The sequence below is a fragment of the Aegilops tauschii genome, chromosome 3 (assembly GCF_002575655.3).
Source record: "Aegilops tauschii subsp. strangulata cultivar AL8/78 chromosome 3, Aet v6.0, whole genome shotgun sequence".
NCBI classification, from domain to species: domain Eukaryota; kingdom Viridiplantae; phylum Streptophyta; class Magnoliopsida; order Poales; family Poaceae; genus Aegilops; species Aegilops tauschii.
This window is the reverse complement of record NC_053037.3, coordinates 54,437,342-54,450,897: the sequence shown is the minus strand read 5'-3', so window position 1 is coordinate 54,450,897 and position 13,556 is coordinate 54,437,342. Positions and strand designations below refer to the sequence as shown.

Genomic DNA, 13,556 nt, shown 5'->3' with positions numbered 1-13,556 from the left:
CAACCCTAACCGAGGGAGAGACTCAACCTAGCATGCATGCTATGACTTAGGGCGCCAGCGCTTCATTTATTTATGCTCAGGGTCTGCGCCTGGCTTTGTACAAAGGGTTACATGCCTTGCCAGCAAAGCTTGTACAAAAGGTGGCTTGCCGGGAGGCCCGGCAACCACGCCTTATGGGTAAAACTTGCGAAGATGTTCGATGTTCCAGGAGTTGCTCACTGGGACAACATCTTCGGTCTCCAGGCGGACTGCGCCGGGCCTGGTGACTTGTATTACCCGATAAGGGCCTTCCCACTTCGGCGTCAACTTGTTGGAATTCTTGGCTGACTGAACGCGCCGAAGAACAAGGTCACCTTCCTCAAAGCTTTGGGCACGAAACTTGCGGCTATGGTAGCGGCGCAAGGCTTGCTGGTAGCGTGCTGCTCTCACAAGCGCCCGAAGACGATCTTCCTCAAGGAGCGTTGCGTCATCTTGCCGCAATTGTTCTTGCTCAAGCTCGTCGTAAGCGAGCACTCGAGGTGACCCGTATATGAATTCTGTGGGGAGAACTGCTTCTGCCCCGTATACCAGGGCAAAGGGTGTGTGGCCGGTGGCTCGATTTGGCGTCGTTCTGATCGACCAAAGAACCGCCAGAACTCATCAATCCAGCGCCTTCCGCTCTTGTGCAGCTTGTCAAAATTCTTCGTCCTCAGGCCTCGCAACACTTCAGCATTTGCCCTCTCGGCCTGGCCGTTGCTCCATGGGTGTGCCACGGAGGCGAAACAGACCTTGCCGCCGAGGTCTTGGATGTATTGCATGAAGGTGCGGCTTCTGAACTACGTGCCGTTGTCGGTGATGACTCTGTTTGGCACACCAAAATGGCAGACTAGTGCCTTCAAGAACTTGACGACTGACTATGCTATCACCTTCCTCACTGCTTCCATCTCCGGCCACTTTGTGAACTTGTCAATCGCAACGTACAAGTACTCAAAGCCCCCGACAACACGGGGGAAGGGGCCCAGTATGTCGAGCCTCCAGACCAAAAATGGCCAGGAGAGAGGAATTGTTTGAAGGGCTTGAGCTGGTTGATGAAGCTTCTTTGAATGGAACTGACACGCTTCACACTTGGTTACTAGTGCCGTTGCATCCTGGAGGGCGGTGGGCCAAAAGAAACCCTGCCGGAACGCCTTGCCGGCAAGGGCCCTCAACCCTATGTGGGAGCCACATATGCCTCCGTGTATCTCCGCCAACAGCTCCAATCCTTCCTCCCGGGGAATCCACTTCAATTTCACACCGTTCGGTCACTTCTTGTACAGGACGTCGTTGACGAACTGATACGTAGCAGATCGACGGGCTACTTTCTCTGCTTCTTCCTGCTCCTCAGAAAGCTCCCCTTTTTGGAGGAATCGAACGATATGCTATGCCCATGCTGGAGCTTGGGCTCGACGGCAAGGACCAAAGGCATCTCTTCTGCCATGGGAGCGGCCGTCTCTACGGCCAGGGCTTGACAGCCGGCCGGAGTCAGTCGCTCTTCGGCAGGCTCAGAACCCACGGCAACACCTTTGTCGTCGGCCCCTAGGGGCTCAGCAGGAAAGTACTTGCCGGGGCCTGATTTCCTCCACTTGTTCTGCTCCGTTGATGGTTCGGCAAATGGTTGAGTTAACCGAAGCAAAAAGGTACCTGGTTCCACAGGTAGCTTGAATGCAGCGCGCTTTGATAAGTAATCGGCGATGTCGTTCTCCGCTCGGGGAACATGATTCGCTTGTATACCGTCAAAGCGCTCCTCCAGCTTCCTCACCTCATCTACATAGGCCTCCATCAACGGGCTTTGATAGTCTTTGTTGACTTGCCCGACGACAAGTTGCGAATCACCCCTGACGATGAGCTTCTTAACCCCGAGGTCTGCCGCGATCCTGAGACCGGCAAGCAACCCCTCGTACTCAGCAGTGTTGTTGGTGGACATCTCCCTAGGAAAGTGCATCTGGATCACATACTTGAGGTGCTCTCCGGTGGGCGCGACAAGCAGCACACCAGCACCGGCGCCTTGCAGCGAGAAAGCCCCGTCAAAGTACATGATCCAGTTGCGACTTGCTTCCTTGCCGGGGAGAGTGGTCTCCCGGATTTCCTCGTCAGGCGTTGAGGTCCATTCTGCAATGAACTCCGCCAAGATTCTGCTCTGGATCGTCGAAGTACTTTCAAACTTCAACCCAAAGCTTGACAACTCTAAGGCCCACTCCACAATCTTTCCAGTGGCGTCCGGGTTGTGCAGTATCCGTTGCAACGGGAGGCGGGTGACGACAGTGATCTCGTGGGCTTGGAATGACGCAGCTTCCTCGAGGCCATAAGGAGGCCGAAGAGCAATTTCTGCACACCGGAGTACCTTGACCTAGCCCTCTGCAAGAGGGAGCTGACAAAGTAAACCGGGTGCTGCATCATCTTCTTCTTCTGCACCACTTCACTTGGCTACGCGGGCCCTGTCCCGATGGCGTCAGACTCTGCCGGGGGCCTCGACTTGTCGGCACTAGGCCCTGCCTAGGGAACTTCTGACTTGCCATCCGTCGGTCCTGCCGTTGCCACTGCCTCTTCGTCGACCTCCCTCTGTGCCACTAGTGCGGCGCTCACCACTTGATTCGTCGCCGCCAGATGTAGCAGCAACGGCTCTTGTGGTTTAGGCGCAACTAGTATCGGTGTAGAGGAAAGGTATCTCTTTAGGTCTTGCAACACCGCCTCGGCCTCTGGGGTCCACTCCATTGGGCCCGCCTTCTTCAAGATCTTAAAAAAGGGAGGGTGCGCTCGGCAGACTTGGAGATGAATCGGCTCATGGCGGCCACACAGCCAGTGAGCCGACGCACATCCTTGATCCACTTGGGCGCCTCAATTTTATCAATAGCCTTGATCTTGTCTGGGTTTGCCTCGATCCCACGCTGCGACACAAAGAACCCATGAAGTTTGCCGGACGGAACGCCGAAGACACACTTCTCAGGGTTCAGCTTGAGGTTGATCTTGCGCAGGTTGGCAAACATCTCTTCTAAGTCTTGTACAAGAGTTGCCCTCTCCTTGGTTTTGACCACTATGTCATCCATATAGGCTTCCATATTTATATGTAGGTGGGGTTCAAAACCAATTTGGACTGCTCTTGCAAATGTTGAACCAGCACTCTTCAACCCGAAAGGCATCCGTAAAAAGCAATACGTACCACATGGGGTGATGAATGTTGTCTTCTCTTTGTATTCTTTTGTCATGAAGATCTGGTGGTAGCCCGAGTAGGCGTCGAGGAATGACAACAGATCACACCCGGCCGTGGAGTCAACAATCTAGTCGATGCGCGGCAACGGGAAGGGGTCCTTAGGACAAGCCTTATTGATATCTGTGTAGTCAATACAAAGTCTCCACTTCCCATTTGCCTTGCGCACCACCACCGGATTGGCCAACCACGTCGGATGGAGCACTCCTCCCACCAAACCTGCTGCTTCCAATTTCCTGATCTCCTCTGTGATGAACTCCTGTCGTTCCAAAGCTTGCTTCCTGACCTTCTGCTTGACAGGCCATGCATGAGGACACACAACAAGATGGTGCTCAATCACCTCCCTGGGAACGCCGGGGATGTCGGATGCTTGCCATGCAAACACATCGACATTCGCCTGCAGGAAGGTGACGAGCGCGCTTTCCTATTTGCTATCAAGGGTGGAGCTTATGGTGAAAGCCCCTCCCATGCCATCCTCCTTGACGGACACCTTTTTGGTCTCTAGTGGCGCAGCTCTTGATTTCTTGCTCTTGCCGGTGGAGCTCTCTGGCACGTCCTCGACGGTAGTACGACACTCTGAAGAAGTGCGCTTGCCGGAGTGGGTGCGAGAGGTCCTGCCGGTCTTCTTCTTCCCTCCCGTGGCTTCAGTGGTAGGAGCAAGTGCCTTGGCGGCAGCTGCTGCAACTGCTTCCCGGTAGAGTAGGTCGGCGCAGATCAGCACGTCCTCCCTGTCGGAGGGGACGGTGATGATGTTCATCGGCCAAGGCATCTTTAGTGTGTTGTAGGCGTAGTGCGCCACCGCCATGAACTTGGCTAGTGTCGGGCGGCCGAGGATCCCGTTGTAGGGCAAGGGGATCTCGGCTACATCAAAGACAATCCTCTCCGTCCTTTAGTTCAACTCGCCTCCAAACGTCACAGGCAATGTGACCTTCCCTTTCGGCTGGCTCCTTCCCGGGTTGACCCCTTGAAACGTGCCCGTTTCCTCTATGTCTCTATCAGGAATTTGCAGCCTTTTGATCACAACGGGTAAGATCAAGTTCAGACTGGCCCCTCCGTCAACCAGCATCTTGTTCGCCTTGAGGTTGCGTATCGTTGGTGAGACCAACAATGGCAAACACCCGACCGCAGTTGTGCGGTCAGGGTGGTCCTCGGCGTCAAAGATGAGGGGCGTGCTGGACCACTTCAGCGGCTTCTGAGTGTCGAATGACAGCTCCGCTGCTGTGATCTCACGAGCCCACTGTTTGAGCTGGCGGTGAGAAGTATGCAGTGAGGCGCCACCATCGACACACATGGCCTCTGTAGCCTTCTGGAAATCTTGCTCGCCGGACTCGTCGTCCTCTTCATGATCGTCATCTTCTTGGTTCTTGTCGCGGCCCCGAGCGGGACGCTCTTGTTGGTTGTCCTTGCCGCGGCGGCCTCCTTGGCCGCCACACTTCTTGCCGGATCCTTCGGCACGATCCTGACCCTTCTCCTTGTCCGGCCTCTCATACTCGGCCTTTTGCTTCTCAGCAAGCAGCTCGACTTGTAGGCAGTTCTGGAGGTTGTGGCCTTTTGTGCGGTGGATCTTGCAGTACTGCTTGTCGGAGCCCCTGCCTTGTCGGCAACCGCCAAGGCCCGGCAGGCAGCGCACCCGGCAATCTCCTTGCCGGGGTCGTTTGCCTTGGCCTTCTTGGTGGCGCCGGTGTCGTCGGATCCCTCGACGGCAAGCACAACCTTCCCCTTGCGTTTCTTGTAGCGACGCCGGCCCTTCTTCGTCGGGGTGGCGGTGTCTCCATCGGTAGAGTCGGTTTCCATGCCGGCGTCCTCGCCGGGGTACTTCCTTCCCTCCTCAGCCCGGGCGCATCTATTGGCCAGAACGTAAAGTTCCACCACAACCTTAACCTTGTTCATCGCTAGCTCTTCGCGCATCTTGCGATTGCGCACGTTCTGATGGAACACGCTAATCACGGCGGCGGGATGAACATCGGGGATGTTGTACTACACCCGGCTGAACCTCTGGATGTACTTGCGCAGGGTTTCTCCATCCTTTTGGGGAATGATATGCAAATCACTCGCCTGGCCGTGAGCTTGGCGGCCTCCAGTGAAGGCACCAACGAACTCATGACACAGGCCCGACCAAGAAGAAATGGAATCCACCGGCAAGTGCATCAACCAAGACATGACATTGGGCTTCAGCGCCAACGGGAAGTAATTGGCGAGCACCTTGTCGTCGCGAGCTCCAGCAGCTTGCATCACGATGGTGTAGATGCTGAGGAACTCCGACGGATAGGTCTTGCCATTGTACTTCTCGCCGACGTCGGGCTTGACCATGCGGTGGGACGGCCACTGGAACTGCCGCAGCTCACGGGTAAAGGCCGGGCAACCCACGTCGTAAGGTAGGCCGTCGGAGCCTCCAAGCGCCGGGTGGTCCGCAGCGGGCCCTGCCCGCTTGTCCGACTGGTGGCGTGTATCGCGCCGACGCTCGATGGTGGTTCGAGCGTCTTCATGGGCTCGCTCCCAAAGAACTTGGTGCTGGTCGCGGTGGGTCCGCGGGTCGGACGACGCTATGGAGATGTTATCACAAGCGTCGTCACGATGGGCTGACACCCACTGTGGTTGGCGTGGAGGAGGAGAGTGCACCATGACCGCAGTACCCCCGGTCCTTCCACCGCCGGCATGTGGTGGCTCGACGAAGCGCCGGCCCGAGGGCCTTGCCGGTCGCGGATCATCTTTGTTGGTGATGGCGACGAGGCTCCGGATGGTGGCTCTCCACTCATCGAGCTTCTCCGTAGCAGGAGGGAAGTCGAGGAGCAGCTGCGCGCGCCAAAGCTTCGGCTGGCGTGGGTGGTGGCGAAAGCTGCGTGGACCGTGGCACGCTTCGACTTCTAACCACGTTAGAAGGAGCTCTATCACGGCCCAGAAGCTGCGTGCCACTTTCGCCAGCGCTTTGGCGGGCATGCTGGCCCCCTTTGTCCCGCGAATGATGCACAGGGCTCTTCCCACGACAGCGTCCAGGGTCACCGCCGTGGTGACGCTGCTCGTCGCGTACACCATGGGAAGAGCGCGTTGTGGGCGCCGGGATGGGCGTCTTGGAGGTCGTTGCGCCACCTGTGGGTGGCACAGCAACACTCTTGGAGGGCCCCGCACCGCCTGCGGGGGGCCCAACCCCGTCCTTGGATTTGGTGGTGTGCGGCCCGTCTCCTGGCACACGAACGATGCTGCCCGCCAGGCTCTGACTTCCAGAGCGATGCTGGTGCTCGCGGACTACGGCCAGGGTCCTGTCCGCGAACGGCCCGCTGCTCGCCTGCACTGGCACGAGCCGTTTGGCTCCCGACGAGCCAATCGCCGTGATCGTCTTGTTCTTGGGAGCCATGGCGATGAAGAACTGCTAGGCTGACCGCTAGATCAGATTCTCACGACTGCGCCCCCTACCTGGCGCGCCAAACATGTCGGTGGGAAACGACACCTATGGGATCACAGGAATCCCTACTACGGTTGCACGGCGTGGGGTTGTGAGAAGAGCAGGATTAACAGTCAACACAAGGATCGTTTACCCAGGTTCGGGCTGCAAAGTTGCGTAATACCTTAGTCCTGCTTTGGTGTGTATTTGAGAGAGTTCTTGAGCTCTCGAACTAGCTATGGGGGCTGCGTAGTCCAAAAGAGCCGAATCCCTCTCTAGTACGTTGTGGGCCTCCTTTTATAGTCGAAAGGGGCTGCCACAGTGGCACACAGGAGGTGGAAAGGCCTACAGTGTTGCGAGCTTATCGCACGTATTCACTACAAGAAATATGTCAACTTGCGACCATCACTATTGGTCACTGAAAGGTCATAGTTTTTCATTTGCTACCTTTTTGTGACCAAAAACAGAAGGTCAAAAGTTGGCGATCGTAAACTGAAATTAACAACCTTCTCTGTGAGAAGGTCGTGGAATTCCTCGACCAAAACAAAAGGTCACTGATTCCATGACCTTCTGTTTTGGTCGCTAGTTGTCTGCCCAGGCCACGTCGGATCCGACGTGGCAATCTGACGTGGCAAAGTTGCGACCAATTGAAAAGTTTGTTGACTAGAATCAGCCCGGTCCAGTTCGGTGTTCTACATGGGCCGAGCCCAACAATTCACACCATTTTATATTTTTTCTGTCAATTTTTGGTTGGGTTCATGGGCCAAGCCCAATATTGTAGCCTTTTTTATTGTTGGGCCGTGACCTTCTTACCATCAATTGATTTTCTATTTCTCAATCATTTATTTTAGAGCTGGTCCCACTAGTCAGATGGTGGTCCCACATGTCAACAATTTCAGAACTTCTCAGATTCTATTCGTAAGTGGGACATAAATTGGTCCCGCTGGTTATGTTTCCATTTCACATATTTTTAACATACACAATCACTATTTCAAATAGGACGGGACAAATATAATTCATCAAATAACACTACATTAGTCTTTTCCATTCTGTTACAATATTACAATTTACAGTCAGATAGATCAAAAACTCTTTGCTAAATAGGGCTTCACTGCTTGCTTGGCTTCACGGCTTCACACTCCAGAAAGAATAGGCATGGAACTCCTATAAGAGAGTGAACATAAAGCAACATTAGATTGTACTGCTGGTGAGACAAGAACCAAACACTTGAATGGCAACACTAATGTAAGCAATAGAGCAGATCTAGATGTGATAAATGTTTAGCAAAATTGTTCATGGGAGTAACCTTAGTCGTTCAAAATCAGAGTTGAAAATGCAAGGAAATTAAGTTACATAAGACAATTAGGTATTCTGTGTACGCAGCATTGTCAACAACAAATACAATTCTCTACGAGCGACAAAATTCGTTTTCTTTACATCCTTAATCCAACCAAACCATAAGCTTTCTGGTTATTAAATACTTCGAGTTTCCTTGATGGTAATAGCTAGTAAATGTCATGGTCAGGTAACAGCCATGATCATGATCAAAAGAAATGATCATTGGTAGTTAAGAAAACACATTCGGAAATGATCATGGTAGAAATCAGAGAAGACAAGTGAAACAAGATTGCAAAACAGAAGGCAAAGGAAAATTTTGGATAGAGAAATCAAACAGAAAACTAGTACAAAACATGGTCCTGTCATATTGCTGCAATTTATTCAAGAACACCAGACTTAGAAATTGCATCAAGCAATTCATAAGAAAACAAGAATATGAGCAGAATTGCATTTCACAAGACAACGGTTATTTGAAGATAAGAAATCATCAGATTTTAAACTATGAATCACAGGAAGGTAACTCCTGTCATGTTGTTGCAGTTTCTCATCATCACTTGAACCACAAATGAAATTAGGCAACACTTTAGATTGGAACTACAAATGGTAAGTATCTTTGTTGTGGAGATAGTTCAATTTATAAACTCGTTCAAGAAAAATTATATTTGTTGTGAAGATAGCAGGACTTCCTTCAGTATGTGGACATCATAGAAAGCCACAAACATATCAGGGTGTTGAGGTATCATCAGAGACTTAAATACTAAGAATCAGAGCAGCATAGCTCCATCATATTGTTGATGGTTTATTCCTCATCACTTGACCCTCAAACATATAAGCATGCATGGACAACAAGAAAAAAGGCTATAACAATTTATAGTTTGGCAACTATCGGTATGAAATGCAAACATTATTGCTCAGAATATGAAATATCTTCTCATCAAAGCCAAATGGCATCTCTGAAGTCTGACATACGTTGTAGATTTCATGATTCATCACAGCATTTTGCAAACCAAGCAAGTAGGCATATAGCAGGAACAGAGGGAATATCTGCTACTATCCCAACATGTATGTATATGCATGTGTGCTTGCTTGACCGGCGCATGCATCAATGTAGCAGCCAAGCAAGTAGGCATTGTTGATGTCTACTCACAGCTTTCCTCGCACCAGAGAAAGAGTCAAAACAAAGAATATTAGACCATAATATGACTCCAGACCACAGATTAGTAACTTTAAATCAGAAAGTATATCCACATCACCATAAAATAGTCCCAGACCATCACAAAGAAGCCAAATGCTATTAACTGATGATTAGTAGACACAGACATGATTCAGCCACATAATGGCTACCACAAGCAAAAGTGACAACTGTGTAAGCAAGTTGCTAGTGTACACAAGGTGATTGAAATCCTGCTGTTTAGTACGTATACATGGTAGGCTACTGCTGCTAGTGTTCTAAACCAACAGAGCATGATATAGGAGCAGAAAATAGGGTGCTAGGGCTAGAAGATGGAGCCGACTCATCGGAGAGCTTGTGGTCGCCGCCGTACATAGCCGGCGTCACGCCGGTCTCCTCCGGCTCCTGCCCCCCACTGTCGTTCTTCTTCAGATTCTTGTACACGCCCTCTGCACATGGGTTAATCAGAAACCAATCAGTGGCAGACACGAGTGAAGCTACCATGACAATATAAAATTTATATAATCAGTACCACTTCTCGATTTTTGCAATAGTTTAGAAAAGAACAATGAGTTTTCAGTAAAGAGGAATATGTTTAAATTTAGGGGAACTTCTATTTTTGTTGTCATAAGAAGTGGCTAGAGCCTTTTCTTTTTGGTGAAGGTGCCGATGGTATGCACACTTGTATTTACAAGAACAACTGTTGGGCGTTTTGTATGAGCAAGGAAAGCATAGGTGTTTTTTTAAGATCCACAAACCCAGGCACAACAAGTTTGTTTTTACCAGACTGTCAACATATATACAGTATTGCAGTTATGTTTACAATCAGGTAGACACACTTGGCATATGCACAACAAATATAATCCGCCAACATCTGATAAGAACAAAGAACCTACCTATTGGATTTGATTAAATTTCTCTCTCTGCTCATCCTCAAGCGCAACTCCACCGAGAACAACATCTTTTATTTGGCCTGGCAAGGAAATGAAAAAGCACCATTAGGAATGGAAAATGCATATGAGACAGCTATCTATCAAGCACTTGATAACAAGATGCAGGTTGGCATAAATAATGAAGAAATATTATTCATTATCCTGCTACAACTAGTACAACAATGTATGTAGTAACACTAGACACATTACACCTAAAGAATTATTATTCATTCAAGAGACTAAAAATTATACATACATGCCCAGATTCTGGTGCCCACATGCCTCAATGCAGTAAACAATAAGCATGATACATAATAAAATTTTGACACAACCAGAACTAAGATCACTCACTCCTTCAATGACCCACACTAACTTTTTTTACACAACCAGGCAACCAAATCCAATACAGGCAGACTAGACTGACTAAAAATTAACCGCTCCAAAAAGGGGCAAGCCACACAGCACGTACAGAATTAGTAGTAATCTATTGGTAGTGACCCAGTTGCCAGAGGAGTTCGAGCTTGGAATTGCAGGCTTCCAATTCACGATCCTACCTTGAGAATGGCAAGACAAGATACACTACAAAGCAACATGTTGTCTTTGGAAATCAATCATCACCTTTGCTAGGGAGATGTTGAGCCACTGACGCCGTGATCATCTGTTCACCAGCGAAACCTAGGTGAAGGAAAACCCAGCAAGAGAAAGCAATCAGTAACCTGATCCGAAGTAGGTACTGCTTCCATGCCTTGCGGGAGGGAGAGAGGGAGATAATAAGTTACCTGATCCGAAGCTCCTAGTGCTCCTCGGTGCCATCGTTGTCGAGGACGAGCGGATCCAAAGGCGTTGCTGTCGGAGAGGAGGGGATCCAGTGGCGGCCTTGTCGGAGAGGCGAGGATCCACCGGCGGAGAGGAGCTGATCCGGCGGCGGCCTTGTAGGAGGATCTCACGCGCGCCGCCACCACCGCCGAGGATGTTCATCTCAGCCGTGCGCAATGAAAAGGTCCACCCCACCACCAAAACCCTAGCAGGAGGAAGTGATGCGGGCGACCACATGTGGCGGGGTAAAGCAAATCGACGCGATGGTGAAGAAAGAGTGCAGCGAGAGGAAGCTGTGGGTAGGCTTGGCGACGCTGGAGGATGCCAGAATCAAGCGGGATCCGTAGGTGGTTGTGGCAGAGAGGAGTGGTGCATGGGAGAGGGAGAGACGAGCGAAAGAGGGGTTGTCTGAGGTGGGAGGAGAGAGGGATGGATGGGTGGTGGCTCTGCCTAAGGTGGGAGGAGAGGGAGAGGCCACCGACCGGCGAGGTTTGGATGGGTGGCGGCGGCGATGTGGGAGATGAGGGGAGGGATGGGATCGGGGAGAGGTGGGGGATGAGGCGGAGGACTGGATCAAGAGGGGGCGGCGGCGGCGAGGAGATGGGGGATCTGAGCTAGGGTTTGGGCTGCAGGTGGGGTATCTCCTTTTTAGTTTTTTTATTTTTTTTCTGTAGATAGATGGATGGATGGATGGATGGATTTGTGATGGAGAGATGGATGGATGGATGGACAAGCGCCATGTCATCGATCCGTGGGAAGAGTTTTGATTGGTTTGGAAAAACCAGTGATTTAAGTAGTTTCCAAGTACTAAAAATTCATTGATTTTGTGAAGTAGCTATCAAAAAAATATTGCAAAAGGGCATCACACAAATTTTCACTAGAGTTAGACCACATTTTATGGATAAGGACCAATTTGTATGCATTTCTGATCTTTCTAGCTATTTTTAATCATTTTCTGAGTGGCAAAAATTGTTCTTTTTGTGAAGAACCTACGAAATATTTGTTGCAAAATTGGAATCCATCAATTTTCTAAAATACTAGTCCAGATTTAATATACAATTGACCAAATGGTTGGGTGTCAAAAGTTTTGATCCACCTCTGGTGAAAAAGACAAATTTCCGCCGTTTCAGTTGGAAGCGGGTCAAATTTGAACTGCGACTGCCTCATAGTTTGCTCTTTATTTTTTCCAAAAATCATTTCTAGGTACAAAAGTATCTATTTAATCAGAGAAACACCAAAAAAGTTCCAAGATTCGAAACGGGCACAAAAAATTCAAAAAAAATCAAAAAATTGGAAAACCTTCGCATTGTGTCATTATATGTGACCAAGTCACTAGGAAAAATAATAAACTTGTAATACGGCAATTATTTTAAAAAAGTGTTCTCAGAAACGAGCTATCATGTGTGGAGATCAATGGCTTTCAAGCCAAATGATCAATCTTATGGCCACATTCATGGCATAGTTTGTTGAAATGATCTCATATTGTGCACATGGGTGCATATTGGAATGGCAAACAATGTTTCCTAAGGAAATTTTCATTTTCTTTGGACGAAAAAATCATTTTCCATTTTTCGAGTGCCCCAAATGAGGTTTTTCGTGAAGAACCTACCAAATAATTGTTGCAAAATTGGACCAAATCATTTTTATAAAATACTAGGCCATATTTAATATACAATTGACCAAATGGTTAGGTGTCAAAAGTTTTGATCCACCTCTGGTGAAAAAGACAAATTTCTGCTGTTTTAGTTGGAAGCGGGTCAAATTTGAACTGCGGCTGCCTCATAATTTTCTCTTTATTTTTTCCAAAAATCATTTCTAGGTACAAAAGTATCTATTTAATCAGAGAAACACCAAAAAATTCCAAGATTCAACCACTAGATAGGAACGGTCATTCCCGCCATTTTGACAACATTTTGAAACGGGCATAAAAAATTCAAAAAAAAATCAAAAAATTGGAAAACCTTCGCATTGTGTCATTATATGTGACCAAGTTACTAGGAAAAATAATAAACTTGTAATACGACAATTATTTTAAAAAAGTGTTCTCAGAAACGAGCTATCATGTGTGGAGATCAGTGGCTTCCAAGCCAAATGATCAATCTTATGGCCACATTCATGGCATAGTTTGTTGAAATGATCTCATATTGTGCACATGGGTGCATATTGGAATGGCAAACAATGTTGCCTAAGGAAATTTTCATTTTCTTTGGACGAAGAAATCATTTTCCATTTTTTGAGTGCCCCAAATGAGGTTTTTTGTGAAGAACCTACCAAAGAATTGTTGCAAAATTGGACCAAATCATTTTTGTAAAATACTAGGCCATATTTAATGCACACTGACCAAATGGTTGGGTGTAAAAAGTTTTGATCCACCTCTGGTGAAAAAGACAAATTTCCGCCGTTTTAGGTGGAAGCGGGTCAAATTTGAACTGTGGCTGCCTCATAGTTTGCTCTTTATTTTTTCCAAAAATCATTTCTAGGTACAAAAGTATCTATTTAATCAGAGAAACACCAAAAAAAAATCTAAGATTCAACCATTAGCTAGGAATGGTCATTCCCGCCGTTTTGACCGCATTTTGAAACAGGCATAAAAAATTTAAAAAAAAATCAAAAAATTGGAAAACCTTCGCATCGTGTCATTATATGTGACCAAGTTACCAGGAAAAATAATAAACTTGTAATACGGCAATTATTTTA

General features: G+C 48.6%; 1 long non-coding RNA gene, 2 other non-coding genes and 1 pseudogene across 3 annotated transcripts; all 4 read right to left on the bottom strand.

Annotated features, from left to right (window-relative positions):
- Nucleotides 1-8,422: 8,422 nt before the first annotated feature.
- LOC120962196 (small nucleolar RNA Z199) lies at nucleotides 8,423-8,501 on the bottom strand (annotated as a pseudogene).
- A 174-nt stretch (nucleotides 8,502-8,675) lies between these two features.
- LOC120962193 (small nucleolar RNA Z199) lies at nucleotides 8,676-8,760 on the bottom strand. The gene has a single exon (XR_005753038.1). It is a non-coding gene; the product is annotated as a small nucleolar RNA Z199 (small nucleolar RNA).
- An 84-nt stretch (nucleotides 8,761-8,844) lies between these two features.
- Nucleotides 8,845-8,941, bottom strand: LOC120962201 (small nucleolar RNA R64/Z200 family). Its single transcript, XR_005753044.1, has one exon. It is a non-coding gene; the product is annotated as a small nucleolar RNA R64/Z200 family (small nucleolar RNA).
- Nucleotides 8,942-9,213: 272 nt separating this feature from the next.
- LOC109756724 (uncharacterized) lies at nucleotides 9,214-11,447 on the bottom strand. Its single transcript, XR_002231335.4, has 4 exons — nucleotides 10,823-11,447; nucleotides 10,662-10,718; nucleotides 10,008-10,084; nucleotides 9,214-9,560 (listed from the first exon to the last, which is right to left on the bottom strand). It is a non-coding gene; the product is annotated as an uncharacterized lncRNA (long non-coding RNA).
- Nucleotides 11,448-13,556: the final 2,109 nt, after the last annotated feature.